This window comes from Mesocricetus auratus, unplaced genomic scaffold (genome assembly GCF_017639785.1).
Source record: "Mesocricetus auratus isolate SY011 unplaced genomic scaffold, BCM_Maur_2.0 Super-Scaffold_100054, whole genome shotgun sequence".
NCBI classification, from domain to species: domain Eukaryota; kingdom Metazoa; phylum Chordata; class Mammalia; order Rodentia; family Cricetidae; genus Mesocricetus; species Mesocricetus auratus.
Window position 1 is genome coordinate 1,276,527 of NW_024429231.1, and position 20,530 is coordinate 1,297,056.

At 49.4% G+C, this 20,530-nt stretch overlaps 1 long non-coding RNA gene across 1 annotated transcript; it reads right to left on the reverse strand.

Annotated features, from left to right (window-relative positions):
- Positions 1-1,298: 1,298 nt before the first annotated feature.
- LOC106022394 lies at positions 1,299-19,643 on the reverse strand. The gene is made up of 4 exons (XR_005873350.1): positions 19,068-19,643; positions 6,269-6,368; positions 4,333-4,498; positions 1,299-2,770 (listed from the first exon to the last, which is right to left on the reverse strand). It is a non-coding gene; the product is annotated as an uncharacterized LOC106022394 (long non-coding RNA).
- Positions 19,644-20,530: the final 887 nt, after the last annotated feature.

A 20,530-nucleotide genomic window follows, 5' to 3' on the forward strand; every position in this document is an offset into this window, starting at 1 on the left:
AAGGTTTATGTGGGGTCAAGTTCCATCCCATCTTGGTGGGGCACATCTGCTCATGTCACGGAAGGCAGAAAGCAGAGAGAGTGCCTATGTACATATGATGCTCCGTCCAGACCCACAGCGCACAGTGCCAATGGCGGTCACACCAAGGGTGGACGGATCTTTAGTTAGTCCTTTCTGGAAACATCCTCACAGACACTCAAAGGTGTGTCTTATGAATTCGCTAGGTGTGTCTGAATCCAATCAAGGTGACCACCAAGACTGTGAATGTCTGTAACTGAGGAAACAGCTCAGTCCATGAAGCACATGCCGCTCAAGCGTGGGGACCAGAGTTCAGATCCCCAGCTCCCGCATGAGTGCACCTGCAACCTTGCATGGCTGGGGAGGCAGAGACCTGCCAGTGTATCTAAAATGTCAGGCTCGGGATTCAGTAAGAAATCCTGTCCAAAAACAAAACAAAACAAACAACACCAACAAAACCAAGGTGGAGAGTCCAGCGCTCTGGTGCAGAGGCAGATACCTGTGAGTTTGAGACCAGTCAAAGCTATGTAGAGAGACTCTGTTTCCAAAACAAAACAAAAACAAGTTGGGGGGGCAATTGAGGAAGACACAGGATGTCAAGCTCTGGCCTCCACACACACACACTCATGAATACACTCACCTGCACACACATGCATCCACATTCACATACCACACACATGCACAGCATTTTAAAAATATTAATTATCATCGCAAACATATGTAAGGACTGCTGAGATAGCTCAGTACATGAGGGTGCTTGTCACCAAGCCTGATGACCTGAATTTGATCCCCAGAACCTACAGAGTGCAAGGAGAGAGCTGACTCCTGCAAATTGTCCTCTGACCCCCGCATGTGTGCTGTGGCAAGAACACACACACTAAAATTTAAACTCAGTAAGTATTTTTAATACTGTATGTCATCAGCAAACTGCAAATTAAAACAATAAAACCCTCCTGCCACGCAGGAGAATGCCACGCCCAAGGCAACTTTTATAAAGGAAAGTGTTTACTTGGGGGCTTGCTTACAGTTTTTGAGAGCTAGTCCATGATCATCATAGAGGCAAGCTAAAAACTTTAAATCCTGTTCCACAGACAGCAGGCAGAAAGGGAGGGAGGAAGAAAGTGAGTGAGGAAGGGGAGAAAAAGGAGGGAGAGAGGGAAGGAGGGAGGGAGAGAGAGACACACAGAGAGAGAGAGACAGACAGAGAGAGAGAGGGAGAGAGAGAGAGGGAGAGAGAGAGAGAGGGAGAGGGAGAGAGAGAGAGAGAGAGAGAGAGAGAGAGAGAGAGAGAGAGAGAGAGAGAGAGAGAGAGAGAGAGAGAGAGAATGGAGACTGACTTCAAAGCCCAAACCCACAGTACCTCCTACAATAAAGCCACCCTCCTCCAACAAGGGCATACTGCCTCCAAAAAGTCCACACACCCCCAACAAGACACAGCTCCTAATCTTTCCCAAGCAGTTCAGCTGGGGACTAAACATGTAAACATATGAGCCCATGGGGTCATTCTCTTTCAAGCCATCATTGCCTCAAATCCAAGACATCAATATCACCAAATGCTTGTGAGGGTATGAAGTACCACAAATGCTCCTTTGTTGCAGGTGGGAATGCCAAGCCACAAGGCTGTTCTTGAGGACACTTTGGCCTTTTTCTCACAAGAACTAAGCACACTCGTAATACCTGGAATGTCTGCAGCGCTCCTCGGCATTAACCCAGAAGAGTTAAACCATGTTAGAATGTTTGTGGCAGTTCTATCCACGATCACCAGAGCTTGGAGGCAACAACAAAAATGTATTAGCTACTCTATTCATTGCTGTAACAAAATTACCAACCAAAGCAGCTTAAGGAAGGAAGGGTTCATTTTATCTCCGTGAGAGCACAGCCCAGCCTGGTAGGGAAGCTACTTGAAACAGTGAGCCACATTGTACCCGCAGTCAGGAAGAAGAGAGACTTGAATGACTGCCTTCAACTCCCTTTCTCCCTTCTGCTCAGTCCTAGACCACCAGCTCATGGGATAGGACTGCCTGCAGTTAGGGTGGGCCTTCTCACCTGGCATAACCCAGCCTGGGTAAGTCCTCCGGGACACGGCCGGGGCCGGCCTAACCTGGATAGCCCTCACAGGTATGGCTAGAATCTTGTTTCCATGGTGACTAGATCCTGTCACGCTGACTGAGATTGCCCAGCGCATCACTGTTAATGCGGCCTTACCAGCTGAAACAAATGTCTCACATTGCTGTGAAGATATTAATACTAGCAGAAGTTGGGGAGGGAGGTGGTGAGGGGTGAATGAGACTCTCTGTACTTTCACTAGATTTTTTTTTAAAGCCTACAACTGGTGATTTTAAAAATCAATTATTGGGAAAGAAAATCATAGATAACAGCTGTTAGGCAGAAACGACAGATGTCTAGACCTAGGTCCACGTTGAGGTATCGACTCTGAGTGGACACTTTTGGTCACATGGCGAGAAGAGATAATAATAACATCCTTTGCATGTTCAAGGACTTGAGAAAAGGCTCCTGACTTCCTGCTGGTGATAGGTCGCAAAGCCCGCGGTGTGCCGGTGCCGGTGCTGGCCAGCAGAGAGGGAGTCAATCGCCTGCCAAAGAGCCCGGCGTTCTCCGGTGTCCTCTGGCGGCAGGCACGGGAGAAAGCCGGCCCTCGGCTGACTCAGGCCGAATTCCGGTGTCATGGCCGACGCTCCTCACACTCCCTGAGGAGTCTAGTCACTTTCGATCTCCACGAGGACCTCGCTCGCTGCCAGGAGAGAGGAAAAAAATGAAAGGAAGCGCCCGAATTCTTGGACATCCAATCAGAAACCCGCATGAAGGCAAGCCTTGTCAATCAGATTAGCGGAAATAGCGCGAGGATGCCATTGGATAGTAGGGTTGCCATGGCGACACGAGTGCCTGGAGTTCTCCGCTAGCGCCTGGTGCTTGGCAACGCATGGCCACCCCCCTAGTGAAAGACGGCCAATAAGTGGGACCTGTCCTCCGTGACGTCAGTAGTTGCCAAGGCAGCTAGCAGAAACACGTGAGCTTTCCCTCCCCCTTCCCCTAGAAAATTTAGGGCCATTGCGCATGAGTCAATGCTCCCATGTGCTTGTTTTTCGACAAAAGGCGGGAAAGTGTGTGAGACGAGGAGATGAGGGGAGAGATAGGGACAGCCAGAGCAACTGCCTGCCTGATGGGTGGCACTCCAGGAGAAAGCAAATGGCCTTTTAAAAGTCCTACTGAGGGACAGAAATACAAAGAGAGACCCCAAGACACAGACTGAGAGAAGCCGCTATTCAGTGACACAGACCTCCAAGCGGGAGGTGACACCGGAGCCAGGCGATGTTGGCTGTGATGAGAAAGGACAGAGGGAGTGCTTAGGAAGATGGAAGGGACAGAGCTAGAGTCCCGTCACACTAGGGTCTAAGAACAGGGTCAGGACAGAGAAAAACAGAGAGGATGGAGCCAGACGTGGTGCTGACTCGGGGAGAAAGGTCAGAGCTGAGGAAACAGAAAGGACCACGCTTGGGGCAGCTGAGACCACGTTTCCCAGGCCAAGATACAGATTAGGAGGTCTAAGAATAGCGTCAGAGGGGCTCAAGTACCGTAAAAGAGACGGGGGGGGCAATCAGCTAAGACCAAGGAGACAGTGACAAAGGGCACAGAGATAAAGGGGAGCAGACAGGCTGGAGAGGTGGCTCAGAGGCTGAGAGCCCGGGCTGCTCTCCCAGAGGTCCTATTCCCAGCACCCACATGGCAGCTCACACCTGTCTGCAACCCCCGTTCCAGGGGGCCTGGTATCCTCACACCAACGCACACACAGTATTTAAAGGGGGGCAGAGAGAGGGGACGGTGCGAGAGACAGAGAGACAGGCCCAGGGGCGATCCCCTCGTGGAGAGCAAGAGCAGAGAAGGTGGGGTTGGCAGAAAGAGCACAGGAAAGAGAGTCAGAAGCAGGAAAGGCGGCGGCCGTAGAACACAGGCGTCAGGGAGCAGAGCGGTGCCGGGGAGAAGAGGGCACAGTTGGAGAGCCAGGGTGTTAGCCGAGGGGCGGAGATACACCGGGTGGGGGCGCTCGGCGAGTTGGGAGAAGGAGGAGAAGTTGAGGAATGGAGAGGGAAGGAAGCAAAGGTGTAGCGGTGACAGGCGACACCGGTCAGCGAGGTGGGGTGGCAGACATCCTCAGGGAGAGAATGGCTGAGGTGCTCCAGAAAAGACATGGACACGAAGACAGGTCAGAGAGGAAGAGGGTGCCTGTGACAGACAGAAGCAAAGCCGTGGGTCTCCACCAGGGGGAGTGAGAAGGCGGGTCCCCACAACACCCACCACTCAGCCTGGCGGATCTCCAGAGGTACCAAGGGCCAGGGACGCCTGAGACTCCTCTTTGAGTTCCTTGGGCAAGTTGTCACCTTAAGTTGCTATCCGTTATGTGGAAGCTCTCCACCCAGCTTCTAGATTTGTGACAATTCTTCCGGTCCTCTGGTCTTTTTTTCTGTGACCCGAACAGGGGTGGGCAGAAACACATGGGGGTTATTTTCTTGATTCATTTGACAATTATTGACCATGTATACAATGATGTGTCAGATCTTCTAGGAGCTAGGGAGAGCAGGGAGTAAAACACATGTAGTCACGCTGCTTTCAACCTTGCTGGGACCAAATGAGCATGTAATGTCAACAGGGTTAAGAAAAATTAAGCAATTGAAGTTTCTGATAATGGCTGGCTGGGTGATTCAGAGTGGTCATTCAGTAATTAAAAATACCAGGTACCTCCGGGCGTTGGTGGAGCACGCCTATAATCCCAGCACCCGGGAGGCAGAGGCAGGCGGATCTCTGTGAGTTCGAGGCTAGGCTGGACCGACAGCCTCCAAAACAATACAGAGAAACCCTGTCTCGTAAAAACCAAACAAAAAAAAACACAAAAAAAAACAAAAAACAAAACAAAAAAACAAAACAAAACAAAACAAAAAAACCAGGTACCTTTCCCCCTTTACCTTAAGAGCACTGAAGGTCTCACAGGATATATCAGTGTAACTGAGAAATCAGAGTAGGTCCACCCTGTGGGCATGATACAATCCTTGACAACTGAAGGTTCATTCTCTTTCTTCTTTTTTTAAAGTCATTTTTCAAGACAGTGTCTCTCTGTGTAGCTTTGTAGATCAGGCTGGCCTCCAACTCACAGAGATCCTCCTTCCTCTGCCTCCTGAGTGCTGGGACTAAAGGTGTGCGCCACCACCGCCCAGACAAAGATTCATTTTCATGGCATTTCAGAGATGGGGATAAAGTCAAGGGTTCTGTTCTCTCCCAAGGCAGAGTTCACATTCAACTTCGGGAACAGTGACTGTACTTTCAGGACAAAGGGAGCTAGATGTCAGTTGGTGATTGTTTGTGGCCCTAACACCCGGCATGTGGTGACGGCTCAGTGGATCAGGTGTTTGTTGTGCAAATGTGAGGAGCAGAGTTCCATCCCCAGGACCCACATAAAGGCCACACTCACGAGGCAGAGAGAGGGCATGCCTGGGTCAAGCTCCTAGCTAGAGTAGTTACCTCTGAGTTTGGTGAAAGACTCTCCCCGCTTAGTAAGGTCCTCCCTTCTTCAAAAGGCTGTAGAGGTGGGATCTAGGCTTCTTTAAGTGACTTTGCAAGTATATCTTTCTAACAATTGGTCTCTAAATTGTGTGTGTGTGTGTGTGTGTGTGTATGGTGTATATATGTGTGTATGGGGGGGTGAGCCACGCAGAACAGAGGTCAGTGTCCACAGGGGAAAAAGCCTACCTACATTTATGTTTTTATACATATATTTCCATGCAGAATATGCTCAGGTAATAATGGATTGTCCTCATGTGTGCATTAGGTGATAATATATCTATATCTCCAATGCTTAGTGTTGTAGAGTAAATAAGTGACTGCTGTTGTTTGGGTCAGTGTGTGAATGTTTAATGTGAACAGAGCTGTACTGTACACAGTGTTATGCAGCTTCAATTTTTAGCTCTACATTTTGTTTTAGAAATGTATCCAGATGATGCCAGGCATAGTGGTGAATGCCTTTAATTCCAGCACTTAGGAGACAGAGGCAGGTGGAAATCTGTGAGTTCAAGGCTAACCTGGTCTACAGAGTGAGTTCCAGGACAGCCAAGGCTACACAGGGAAACCTTGTCTTGAAGAAAGAAATAAAAGAAGAAAGAGAGAGAGAGAGAGAGAGAGAGAGAAGGAGGGAGGGAGGGAGGAAGATAAATGCACCCAGATAAATTTAAAGATCACTAACCTGTGCCTTGTAAAAGTAGCAGTGGTATCTCAGAACCTCCCTGTGTTTGGATTTGTATTTTCATCTTCTTTTGCTGGACATCTGGGTACTTCTGGGTTTCCTACAATGATGAATAGTACTGCTGTGAGCATCACTGCTAAGATTTCCCTGAGGACATGTCTGTCTGCTCAGGGTCAGAAGAAGAGGCAGCATCACCAGCCATACTTGCTTGAAGCAGAGGTGCCCTGCCATCCCAGCACTCAGAGGCAGAGGCAAGAAGATCATAAACTAGAGGCCAGTCTAGACCACATAACCTGTCACTAACTTTAAATAAATAAATAATAAAATGTTTTCTGCCTGCTCCACTTCATGGAGCAGGATCCTCTAAAATCATGTATATGCAGTCAGTCTCCATGGAAACGCACAGTGCTGCTGTCACAGCCCTGTCCTTGTGGGATTCTGTGCCAACTGACACCCAAAGAAGGGAAACGAGAGGGCGGTGTGCAGCATGGGCGGGCAGGTGAATGTGTATGCATGTGCATGCATTAAAGCGTGCCGTGTGCATGTGCGTGTGTGTGGTGAGTGACTCCAGTGCTCACCTTTGTAGGTTAGCGACAGTGCATATTTCTCGGCTCAAGTAACTGAAAAATCTCTAGACTTCATATTCAGCTTCAGGAATGGCTGCATCAGGCAGGCATCTGAGTGCTATGATCATGAATATGTCCCTCGCCCGGCCTGGTGGCACGGGTTTGTCACGTAGGGACTAAAGATGAGGGAGAAGGATTGAAAGTTCTAGGCCTGGGTTGAGAGAGATGGCTCAGCTGTTAGGGTCACTTGGCCCTGCAGTGAGGACCTTAGGTTTGCCTCAGTGGCAGAGTCCTCACGAGAACTTCCCACTGGCTTAGTAAGAGAGAGCCTCCCTGACCTAGGAGAGGCCCGGGGTTCCATACCTCACACCACCCATACACACTGTGTTCCTCGTTCTCAGGCCAGAATGTCAGCTGACTTGCAAATTACAATAAACAAAGATGTGTGTGACCCGGGATGTACGTGTACAAAAGCCTCGAAGTCAAACAGGTGCATTCAAGAGCACATTCCCCTTACTCCACTAGCCAGTCCTGCTAGGACCACGCTTGACAAGAGGAACATGGGCCAGAGTTGCCCCCGGCTTGATGGAGTGTGCACAGCTGCCATGAGCACAGCAAGTGGCCACTGCCATCTGCAGTCACCCTCTTCCCACATAGTAACCCCAGGACCAACGCCCCTTCCCTGGTAACCAGGAAGGGCTCGGGGAATCAGTCCAGGCCTGAGCCCTGCATATGCCCCTCTGGTATAAGCCAATCAGAGAGGGAGAAGAGCTGTCAGGGCTCAGGGGAGGTCACCAGTGGAGAAGCCTTGTGCAAGAGCAGAGGCAGGGGTGTGGACAAAAAGGTGGGTGCAGCCGTCGCTGCTGCAGAGATGTCTGGCCAGAGGTCAGGGACGTGCCGCTCCCTAGAAGCCCAGCAGCTGGGCCCCAAAGGGCAGGGAAGACCAGCTTCTCTTGCTCTCAAATTTGATCTCATTATTTTGTTTGCTTTGACTTTTTTGTTTGTTTTGTTTTTCTTTGTTCATTTTGTCTGTTTCTGAGACCGGGTCTCACTATGTAGCCCTAGATGACCCGGAAATCAATATGTAGACCAGGTTGGCCTCAAAACTCACAAAGATCTTCCTGCCTCAGTTCTGTGAGTATTTCCTTCATGTATGAATTGAGTTACCAGATCAACAGAAGTTTTCTTCGAAAGCCAAAGTGGGGGAGGATGAGACCTAAGTTCAAACTCCAGAACCCATGCCGAAAAAGAAAAAAAAAAAAAAGACAGGCACAGTAGCAGCACTTTTAACCCCAGCACCGGGGAGGCAGAGACAGCCACACAGCCCCACATGCCAGATGTGGAACATGAAATTGTAATTCTAGTACCGGGGAGGGACACACACACACACACACACACACACACACACACACACACACACACACGGTGCAGAGCACCACATTGTAATCTCAGCACTGGGGAAATTACTGTCCTTTCAGACAGCAATATGACTGGCAGTCCATCTCATACAGAGGGAGAATGTCCACGCCCTTAAGTGCACCAGATCCCGTTCCTAAGACTGCGAGCAAGTCAGGCTGCCTGTATATGAAGGCGGCTTGTATCGTGTGCATAAAAGCATGATATGTTTATAATAGTCTTCCAAACGTGAAATGACTGCCATCACCAACTAGAGGGGGCAACTGCATTATCTGGACTGTGCTAGCCAAGGGGCAGAGTGTTGCATGCATTAAGGTGAAACTTTGAAGGATGCACCAGTGTAGTACTGGCATCAGGCAGGCCCAGGGCCCAGGCCGAGAGCAGTGCTTTATAACAAGTGTGAGCACCGCGGCGCTGGGGAGATGTCTCAGTGGGCAGTATGCTTGCCTTGCCCGCATGAGGATCCACCTTCAGATCCCCAACACCCATGAAGACATTGACTGTGGCGTGTGCATCTGTAACCTAGTGCTAGGGAACACAGAGAGGCCAACCCCCTGCAGCTACCCAGCCTAGTCAGTGAGCCCTAGGTTCAGTGAGAGACCCTGCCTCAAAACCAAGGTGGTGAGCAACTAAGGAGAAGTGCTGGGATTCAAGACATACACCACCACGCTCAGCACTATTTAAAACATGGAGAGCACACAGGGGTGCAGTTCTCAGGAAGGCCAGAAGAGGGTGCTGGTTCCCCAGAACAGGAATTCCTGGTGGTTGTGAGCAGTCTGATGCAGGTGCCGGAAACTTAACCCAGGTCCTCGTAAGAACAAGTGACAAATGCTTTTAATGGCTTAGCCATCTCTGCAACACAAACTTTTAAAATGAAACCTTTCTTGTTTTGGTGTTTTTGAGAGAAGTCTTACATAGTCCAGGCTAGTCTCTTGCCTCTGTCTGACAGGTAACAAACATAAGTTTATCCCCCTCCATGGGGGTGGTGAGGTGGAGGAGCGGGGGTGGGGTGGGGGGTGGGGAGCTAGTACACCTTTTTAATCTAAGAAAAATATTTAGCCAAACTGTGGTAATTCATTCCTTTAGAGCAGCCAGTGCTACACAGAGAAACCCTGACTCAAAAAAAAATTAAAAACCATACTTTAATTTTCTGTATGACAATACAGTTTAAATATTAAATAACTCTGTAGCAGAAGAATTTGATATTGTTTTAAGTGGAAGAAAAAATGAGAAAATTTCAGATTACAAAATCCCCATCCCCCAAAACAAATACACCAGGAACACATCAACCTTCTTTCCCTTCGGTTTTTGGAAACAGGGTTTCTCTATGTAGCCCTGGCTGTCCTGGAACTTACAGTGTAGATCAGGCTGCCTCCAACTCAGAGACCCACCTGTCTCTGCTTCCTGCGTGCTGGGATTAAAGGCGTGCACCACCAGTGCCGGGCTTTACAATGTCTTTTCTAAGTGTATTAATGGGGCAGATGTCACAGCTCTCTTTGTTACACCGATGTCCATGGAGTTAAGAAGAGGGGTCCAACTGCCACGCCCTTGGAGGAAGGACACAAGCTGGATCTTTTGGGATGCAGAAACTGTTTTTGCTACATCAATACACAGAAAACTGAACCCACAGAAAAACAAGCAAACCCAAAACCAACTACTAGGAAAAAAGTTAGCTTTATATTCTCTTTCATGACTCATTTGTTCTCTCTCTCTCTCTCTCTCTCTCTCTCTCTCTCTCTCTCTCTCTCTCTCTCTCTCTCTCTCTCTCTCTCTCCTTTCTAAGGGTTAGGCTTTACCCACACCCACACCTGCTTACACTATGGCTAGGATCCCCAAATGAGGGGGAATGTGTTTTTGTTTTTTCCTTCCTTCCTTCCTTCCTTCCTTCCTTCCTTCCTTCCTTCCTTCCATCCTTCCTTCCTTCTTTCTTTCTTTTCTCTCTCTCTCTCTCTCTCTCTCTCTCTCTCTCTCTCTTTCTGATCACCTTACTTAATATTGTACTTTCTAGATTCATTCATTTTCCTGCAAATTTCACAAACCTTTAAAAAATGTTATAATTCGTGCAGGGAAAAACACACACTCGGGTGCTGGAGCAATTGCTCAGTGGTAAGAGCACTGGCTGTTCTTCCAAAGGACCTGGGTTCAATTCCCAGCCCCAGAAGACAGCTCACTACTGTCTGTGACTCTAGTCCTGGGGGACTGAACACCCTCCTGTAGCCTCCATGGGCACTGCACACACAGTACACAAATATATTGCAGGCAAAACACTCATAAACATTAAAGTAAAAAAAAAAGAAAACACATGTTACAATGCACAGTTCAGAACCTTATTTCTTTTTTTAATTTTTGTGTGTGCAGGTGTGTACAGCCCTGTGGAGGTCAAAGGTAAATGTCAAAATTTTCCTGTTATTTATTTATTTTTGGTTTTTCGAGACAGGGTTTCTCTGTGGCTTTGGAGACTGTCCTGGAACTCGCTCTTGTAGACCAGACTGGCCTCGAACTCACAGAGATCCGCCTGCCTCTGCCTCCGGAGTGCTGGGATTAAAGGCGTGCACCTCCAATGCCCAGCTGTTTTCCATTATTGCTCTCCTCATTTTTATACTTATCTGTCTACCTACCTATCGGCAGGGTCCATCTCTGAAGCTAGAGCTCACCCATTGGCTAGACTCGCTGGCTGCCTACCAAGCCCCGGTGATCTTCCTGTCTCCACCTCCCCAGTGCCAGATTAGTGGTGTATACTGCTGCGCCCAGCTGTTTGTGTGGGTGCTGTGGGTCTGACTGGGATCCCCATACCCACATGGCACTTTACCATCAGCAGACTTTTATAAGTGAGTGGGGGTGGGGAGATGGTAGCCGCCAGAGGAAGAAGCAGAAACCCTCCCATGTGTGTATCCAGACCAATCCGGTCCTAAGTGCAGCATCCGTCTGTTTCCTGACTGTGGATGTGTTGCGACCAGCCCCCTTGTGCCCCTGCTGCAATGGCTTTCCCGCCACAGTGGACTGCACTCAAACTGCGAGCCTAAATAAACTCTTCCTTGAGTTGCTCTGCTCTCACAGAAGTGAGAAACTAATGGAGCCCCAGGTTTTCTCGTCCTCCGTCTCCGGTGAACATTTGAGCTGCTTTCTGATGGTGTCTGCCCAGAAATCAGACCAGCGGTTCTTTTTGTTGCTGAATAGTATCCTATGATGTGAATAGACCTCGTGGGTTGACTGCTCTCGGGGAGCACTGGGCTGTTCTGTGCCAGCACTAACAAGCACACTCCAACTGTCCTTGCCCAGGTCCTCAAGTGGACTGTGTAGACATGTTCTCATCTTTCCTGGGAAAATCCCTAGAAGTAAGACTCAGATCCTAGTGTAGACAGCGTTCAGCTTTTCCGGGAGCCTCCCTCCTCACCCCTTTGCACACTCCCATAGTAGTGTGCAAACACTCCAGTCCCTTCCACATCCACAGCAGTGTTTGCTGTTGCCTTCTGCATTGGTCCATCAGATTTGGAGAGCAGTTTTCTCGTTGTGGTTCAGTTTGTGTTTTCTCAGGATGCATGATGCTGAATGCCTTTGGGATGGTGACTTTTGTCACCTTGATACAACCTAGAACCATCTGAGAAAGGAGCCACAACAGGGGGTTGCCAGATCAGGATGAGCTATCTGTGGGGATCATATTGGTTGTGGTAACTGGAGTGGTAAGCACGCCCACTGTGGGCAGCACCATTCCCCAGGCCCAGGGTCTTAGACTGTACAAGAGCGGAGGCAGCGAGCTGAGCACTAATTCCTTCCTTGACTTCTCTGAAATGATGCGCTGTAACCAGGAATCGGGGGCTGAAGAAACCCTTTCTCTCTTAGGTTGCTTTTGTTGGCTTATTTTATGGTTCCAACCAGGTAACTATTTAAAATTTCTTTTCATGTGTTGATTTTTTTGGTGCTGGGAACAAACTGGGACTTAGGCATGATTGGTGGGCACTGTAGACCTCAGTCCTCAGCACAGACACCCCTCAGTGTGTTCATCAATCTGTCATGCTGTTCTCTGTAAAATGTATATTTAGGTATCTTGTCTGTTTTCAGACAGACTGCTGGTCTGTAGGATCTCTTCATAGTGTTGACTCCATTCCCCTCCACAGCCCTCAGCGTGTCCTTTCAACTTCTCCATTATGGTTTGGCTCGTGTCCTCCTGTACCCATGTGCCACAGTGCCCATTAACAAAGGACGCTGCGTCCACCATGTGTCACATTGCTGTCAACAAAAGGAGCTTGGCGGTTTGAGTTTCACACCTGACCCCTTGAGTGAAGGCTCACATAGGAGGCGAGACTTAAAGCTAACTGTGGGCTGTACATGTGTCTCCTGCCCTAGGCTGCCCTCCCATGGATCCTTCGTGTGTGTCTGCATGTGTGTTTATCATGTGTATGTGTGTGTGGTGCCCCCAGAGGCCAAAAGCGGATGTTGGATCCCCTGAAACTGGAGCTACAGATGGCTTTGAGCCCTGTGTGGGTGCTGGGAACTGAACTGGGATCCTCTGCAAGCACTCTTAATGCTGAGTCATCTCTGCTTCCTTACTTTGCATGTATGTATGTATGTATTTGTGTGTGTGTATGTATGTATGTATTTGTGTGTGTGTGTATGTATTTATATATTTGTGTGTGTGTGTGCGCGCACACGTGCATGCATTTGGAAATCAGAGGACAACTCTGGACACCAGCTCTTGCCTTCTACCTTGTGGGTCCTGGAATCTAATAGGCCATCAGTCCTGGTCGCAAGCACTGTCACTCACCACGCCATCTTGCTGGCTCTGCTTTGAACAAATCACTGATTATCAATGTGGGTCTATACAGCTCTCTTTCCTGCTTTGAGTTACCTGTCCTCATACCAAAGCCACACTCCCCAAGCTCTCAAAGCTTCCAGCTAGGTTTGAAATCAAATAGTTTGTCGGGTTTGCTTTTTGAGTTGTCCTGGCCCCTCAAGATGCTCTGGGTTTCCACAGACATGTTGTGCTGAACCTGTGTCTTCTGTGAGAAGCAAGGTGGCCTCTGGTGGGTGTTGTGCCAAGTCCACAGGTGGTAATACCTGCAGGCATCCCATCTCTTCTTACTCGCTAGGCACTGTGGCACATGGTCAACACGAACCCTTTGTTAACAGACCCTGCTTCTAGGCACTCTGTGTTTGGTGCTATTTTAGCAGGACATTTTTTTCATCTTCATCTAGTATAATTAATTCCATTGAATATAATTTAAATTGTACCATTGACCTTTCTTTTACATATTTGTTCTAGAATCTGGCTTTGCAGATGGCTTCAGGCTTCCTGTGTGTGTTCCCTGGATAAGAACAGTTCTGGGGGTTCTTCGTGTCTTTGAGGTGTTGTGTGACCGGGCTTCCCCTTCACTGTGCTCGGTGCTGCCTCTCACCCATTGCTCTCTGGATGTTAAACACACACTGCTCATGGTCTAATCCCTCCCTCCCCATGTCTTAACCTTTTCACATATTACCGTTTTGATCTCCAGTATTTCAGTAAGGCTTTTCCCCATCTGTGCCCATGAGAGATATAGGTCTGTAATTTCCTTTCTCATGATGTCAGGTTTGGATGTTGGGATCTGTTGCCCTGTGAGATGGTTTTGAAACTGTTTCTTTCTTTGCTGTGTTCCAAAATTGAAAGTGTGTGTGAGGCCAGGACTTTCCTCCAATGGCCGCAGCTCGTTATGTGCTGAGGTACCCTCTCAAACCCACCGCTGCCCCGCCCTGGAGACCCTAAGCATGCAAGCATATCTCTGGTGAAGTCATCCTGGGTCTGTCCCCGCTGGCTGGCCTGCTGGTCTGCATGGCAGGCATGCGCTTCTGTCTTTCAATGTTTGCTATTATCTGACTGCCAGGCATTGTGGACGCACAAGGCATGGAACCTGCCTCACACTGTCTTATTCCAAAGGTTGCTCCTAGAAGACATTGTGGGAATTGTCAGGCTCAGTTTTTACTCACTGCTGTGGCAGTCCTGGGATTTTCCCCTCACTCCGAGGTGCTCACGAGGCCCTACAAGCTGTCAACATCTGGATCTCAGCAAGGCCCTTCTGCTTTGGCCAGGCCAGGACCTCTACACCAGGCTCCAAGAACTTGATGCCTCTCGTTTCTGTTTGCTTCTCTCTCCAAAGCATCTGCTCACTCTGGGGCCTCCTGGAGTCCCGCCCAAGACACATCCCAGTCCTTGACCACAAGCCCGAAGCTGGGATCCTGCACTGGTCACTGGCACCTGCCTGTTGTGGAATAATCTTTTTGTACACTGTGAAGAAGTGTCACTCTGGTTTAATAAAAAACTGAACGGCCAATGGCTAGGCATGATTCCCAGACCCGCAGAGCCCTGGGAAGAAAGGAAGAGTCACCAGCTAGACACAGAGCAAACGGGTGGGCACCAGAGATGAGGTAATAGAGCCACAAGGCAGAAAGTAAGTTATAAGAGCCAGTGGGACAAGCCTAAGCAGTAGGCCGAGCTTTCATAACAAGTCTGTGTTGTTACTGAGGCCGACTATACCTGCCTCCTGTAGTTCCTCTCCACACTACAACTTCCATTCCCTTCAAAACCTTCCCGGGTGGACCATGTCTCTTCCTCATGGTGGGCACTCGCACAGGTCACCTCTCCGGTCCAGTGTTGAGTGCTTGTGTGCATTGTCTCATGGACTGTGTCCAGTGTTGGGACCTGCATGTCACCTCATGGCTGTGCCATCTCAGGCCCGTGACATCTCAGTCGTCTGCAGGAACAGGAGCTCCCCGACATGCCGTATCTATAATGAGGAGAATAGCGCTGCAAAGTGGAGGGAGCATATGCGTGGGAATCCCGCAGAGTGTACACGCGGGCTCCAAAAGCTGACCCCTCAGAATCAACTGGGTCTCCTCACACCCACCTCACAGGGTCACCAGGGGCTGAGAAAGCATAGGAGCCTCCATCACGCCTAGAACATTCAAGAAAAGTAGCTAATGTCTTGTTAAGCTAGAGGATGACGTACTGTGTTCACGGGCGTGCATCTGTGTGGAATGACGTACTGTGTTCACGGGCGTGCATCTGTGTGAAAGGCAGAGGACACCCTTGGTTGTCCTTTCTCAGGCATTCCTTTGACAGGGTCTCTCACTCACTTGGTGGCCTGGAGCTCACCCAGTGAGCTAAACTGACTGGTCCATGAGCCCCAGGACTCCCCTTCCCCACCTCTCCAGGGTAGGCCACCATGAATGGCTATGTTTACCCCATGGGTGATAGGAAACCAACTCAAGTACTTGTGCTCTCAAGAACACCTTTCTGAGCCATCTTCCCTGGTCCCTGAGAGATGACTTTTGTCTACAAGGGGACATTTAAAAGGCACGCAGGGCTACATAGTATGTATATCAACACACTTAATGGACATCACGGTTTGCCCGATGTCCCCTGGAGTCAGGAAGGGAACAGTCAGTGGCGTGAGGCAGGCCTTGGTTCTTGGGCTTACTCCTAGGGCGGGAAGCCTGTGAGTGAGTAGCAAAGAAGCGAACGGGAAACCTCATTGTGGATGAGAGCATGGCCAGGAGGGCAAGAGGGCAGTCAGACCGAGAGCCAGGCACAGAGGACCCTGGGCAAAGAGCAGCTGCTGCGGGTGCTGGGATGGCCAAGCTCCCTGGAGCCGGACAGGTCAGAGCCTGGGGCTGAGCACGATCCGGACAAGGTGGGGACTTCAACTGTAAGACATGGTTGAGAGCTGTGGGCTATCCTCAGAGATAGCACGATGGGCATTACTTGTCACTAAGTTCACTCCAGTTGCCCTGTGAGGGCTGGCCTGCAGGCTTGTGACGAGGAAATCTGCAGCTGGCCACAGGAAAGAGGGTGACTTTACGACTGGGGTAGTAGATGTTACAGAAGGAAGGGACTATTGCAATGAGTGCATTTTGTATGTAGAGCCGTGGCAATGGATGGTGGACTGGGCCTGGGCAAGAGAAAAGGGATTTCCTGCATTCTTTCCTCAGCTGAGCTAATGTGTCGCACTGGGAGGTTGGTTGGCATGGACCCAGGGTGTGGGCTGCTAGCATGGTTGTGTAAGCTCTGCTTGACCCATCAGAGAGGGAAGGGTTGTCAAGCATCGGCGTGTCCACATATGGGAGGAGCTTGAGCAGAGATGGGACTGGGGACCCACCCTGGGAAGCATCAGATGAGTGCCTGTGAGGTCGCTGCATGGTGGGACCACCGGGGGAGAAGGGGAATGTACAGAAACCTTGGACTGTGAGCTATATTCAGGCTTAGGGGCAGAAAGGAGAGTCAGACTAAGAAGCCCCTCCATGGTGATGGGCAGGTGACGAGGACTTGGAGGAGGGCCCGCGGCCGTAAAGAGAGGCATGAAGGAAGACAAAGGGCCAAGAGAGCCATTGGATCCGCCCTGGTGTGTCCATGGTGGCCCAGAGCAGGCAGGCAGAAGCCCAGCTTGTGTGTGAGGGAAGAACAGGACACCAGGGCAGTGAGACATTTAGAAGGTTCGTGGAAATGAACACGAATATGGTGTGCTGTCTGCAGGGAGGGCATGGAGACGCTGATTCTGAATGGGCGGTAGCTGGCATCTCCAACGCTGTGTAGAGGGAGAGTGCTATGCTGGAGGGAGGGGTCACTGTGGGCGACAATCTGCCCTGAGTGTTCCTGCAGCTCATGTCCCCTTACACGCTCATGGGAAACATCCAGATATGTACAATGTTGGAAAATTCATAACCTTAAGGGCCTTTCTCGCTTGTGAGAAACACCTGGCAAAAAGCCACTTCAAGGCCGGGCGTTGGTGGCGCACGCCTTTAACCCCAGTACCCGGGAGGCAGAGGCAGGCGGATCTCTGTGAGTCTGAGGCCTGCCTGGTCTACAGAGAGAGTTCCAGGACACAGCCTGCCATGGAAGGAAGACACAGTAACAGGAGGTTCCATGGCAGAGAGAGCAGGGGCTGGGACTCTGCACGTCTTGACAACTCAGAAAGTGGAGCTGGGGCAGAGAGCAGGGCTTTCTTTGACTGCCAGCCCCAAACCATGACCAGGAGACTTACTATTAATTATGAATGCTTAGCCTTAGCTTAGGCTTGTTTCTAGCTAGCTTAAAAAAAAACAACTTAAATTAACCCATTTCTATTAATCTGTGTATGGCCCTGAGGCTCATTTACCTCACCTGTGTCTGTTTGTCCTACCGTCCTGCTTCCTCCATGGCTGGCTCTCCTTTTCTCTCTGCTACCAGCCCCACCCATCCCCCCTCTGCCTAGCTATTGGATGTTTAGCTTCCTATTAGACCAGTCAGGTGTCAAGGCTGGAAAGGTGAACTGCAACACATCTTTACATAGTTAAGCAATTATTCTGCTGCACAAACAAATGCAACACATCTTTACATAGTTAAGCAATTATTCTGCAGCACAAACAAATGCAACACATCTTTACATAGTTAAGCAATTATTCTGCAGCACAAACTAATGCAACACATCTTTACATAGTTAAGCAATTATTCTGCAACACAAACAAATGCAACACATCTTTACATAGTTTAACGAATGCTCTGTTCCACAGCAGGCAAAGATGTAAAGCTTTAAGTCCCACCCCCTCATGACCCACTTGCTCCAGCTAGACCCCACCTCCTAAAGGTTTCACAGTTTCCCACAACAGCATAACTAACTGAGGAACAAGTGTTCAAACCTGTCATTTCTCTGGAAACCAGGACGCCCACAGCCTGCATCCTTCACTGTGAGCTTTTCAGACATGAGTGTCTCCATGAGAACCCCCGAGAGGAAGACGCCACCCTGAGACTGCAGTGTCGTTTCCTTTCCCATCTGGCGACAGCTGCACCATCATTGATGCTTCTGAGGAAGTCCAAGTTCACACCATGCCAGTTGTCCAAAGACTACCTCTTAGGCCTTAAATAGATGCTTCAGGGGCTGGAGAGATGGCTCAGCAGTTAAGAGCACTGGCTGCTGTTGGGCCCCAGCCCCATGGGGTCTCTGAGTTGCTGGTCAGCCTACAAGTGCAACTTGTTTTCCAGTCCAAGTGCTTCCTGTTTTCTAGTCCTGGCTTACTGCCCTGGCCTTGACCCTCTGACATCAACATCTAGCAGGAGGAAAACAACGATCTCTTCTACCTGGGGTTTTTCCACTGTGCTGTAAACCTGTATATAAAGCTCCTCCCTCCTACAAGAGAGAGACCTCTTAGCACTTGCAATGAAGACACACACACACACTCTCCTGGCAATAAAGGTAGCACATGCATTCTCTTAGTACAAATAGTTTGTACGTCTGGTCTCTCTTTTCCTGATACCCTGGACTTGCTTGTGGCACTGGCGCCACAGGCTGCTTTTACAGAGGACAATTACCAGCATCCACATGGCAGCTCACGACAATTCCAGAGGATCTAGCTCCTTCTGGCTCCCATGGACCCTGCACACATATGATGCACAGACATACATGCAGGTAAAACATCATACGCATAAATAAATCTTCAAACATTTAATACAGGGCTGGAGAAATGACCCAGAGGTTAGGAGCACTGGCTGCTCTTCCTGGGTTCAATTTCCAGGGCTCACATTCAGCTCACAACTGTCTGTAATTCCAGTTCCAGGGGATCTGGCACCCTCACACAGACACACATGCAGGCAAAATAAAGCAAAACACCCAATGCATGCATCTCTCTCTCTCTCTCTCTCTCTCTCTCTCTCTCTCTCTCTCTCTCTCACACACACACACACACACACACACACACACACACACACACACAGACACACACACACACACACACACACACACGAGATTTTCAAGACAGGGTTTCTCTGTTTAGCTTTGTAGACCAGGCTGGCCTTGAACTCACAGAGATCCGCCTACCTCTGTCTCCCGAGTACTGGGATTAAAGGTGTGCGTCACCACTGCTTGACCTAAAAAAAAAAGTATTTAAAAAAAGAAAAAAATTAATACAAAGATTTTCTAAACTAGGATGGCAGCAGGACCACACACTGCTCATGGGTGAGCTATGTAATCTCAGAAGAGAAGAGGCTTTCCACCCTTTTTAAGAAACTAAAGATTGAGTCCAGGACCACGAGTATGCCTGGCAAGTCCACTACCACTGAGCCACACCCCAGCCTCTCACTGGGGATTTCTAGGCAGGGGCTCTACCACTGAACCACACCCCCAGACCTCTTTTTACTTATTTCTAGGTAGGGTCTTCCCAAATTGCTCCGGCTATCCTTGAATTCCTTCTGTAGATCAGACTGGCCTTGAATTCATGGTCTTCCTGTCTGACCCTCTCAAGCAGATGGAATGACAGGCCTGCGACAGCAGGCACAGTGTTATTGAGCTGGTAAGTTGGTTGTCCTCAAGAATGCCCCACACTTGCTGGGCGTTGGTGGCACACGCCTTTAATCCCAGCACTCGGGAGGCAGAGGCAGGCGGATCTCTGTGAGTTCGAGGCCAGCCTGGTCTACAGAGCGAGTTCCAGGACAGCCTCCAAGACAATACAGAGAAACCCTGTCTCGAAAAAACCAAAAAAAAAAAAAAAAAAAAAAAAGAATGCCCCATACTCTGGATCTGCTGGCTAAGCCTTCATGGTTTCTAACTTGTTCCTGTGTCTAATTCCTCCACAATGGACATTAGCTGTGGGGTTACTTTCCTGTCTGATGTGACCATAAGTCCAACAAGAAGCAATTTAAGCATGGGAGGATGTGCTTGACTCGAGGTTGGAAGGTGCAGTCCATCGTGGCAGGGAAGGCATGGCAATGGCTGTGTTTCATGACTGTGGCTGCAGAGCTTTTGCTCACATGGCTATAGCCCTGCACATCTTGGCCAAATAGGAAGCAGAAAAAACTAAAGGCAGGTTGTGCTATGAACTTCAAGGCCCATTGGGCAGGACAATCAGGAGTTCATGATTACCCTAGACGTGCCTAGGCTACTTGAGACCCTGCCTCAAAACACAAGCAGAAGATGCCGATTGGTCATGATCCATCTCTCTTTCCTTGAACACACTGTCATACTGTTGCTAACCATGATAATGCACGTATGTATATACACATGTGCATTACACACGAAAACCCCACCATCCCTTTAATTCTTTTTGACTCTCACATTGTCCCCATATTTGTGATTGGGAGCGCACTCCAAGGGCTCCCGTGTCCTTTTGATGTGACTACCTATTTATCTTCACACTTTCTGGTACAGAAACTGAACGGGATGGTTTTGTGTCAACTTGACACAAGCTAGTCATCAGAGAGGAACGAACGAACCTAGGTTGAGGAAATGCCTCCATGTAAAGCATTTTCTCAATCAGTGATAATGGGGGAGGGCCCAGCCCATGG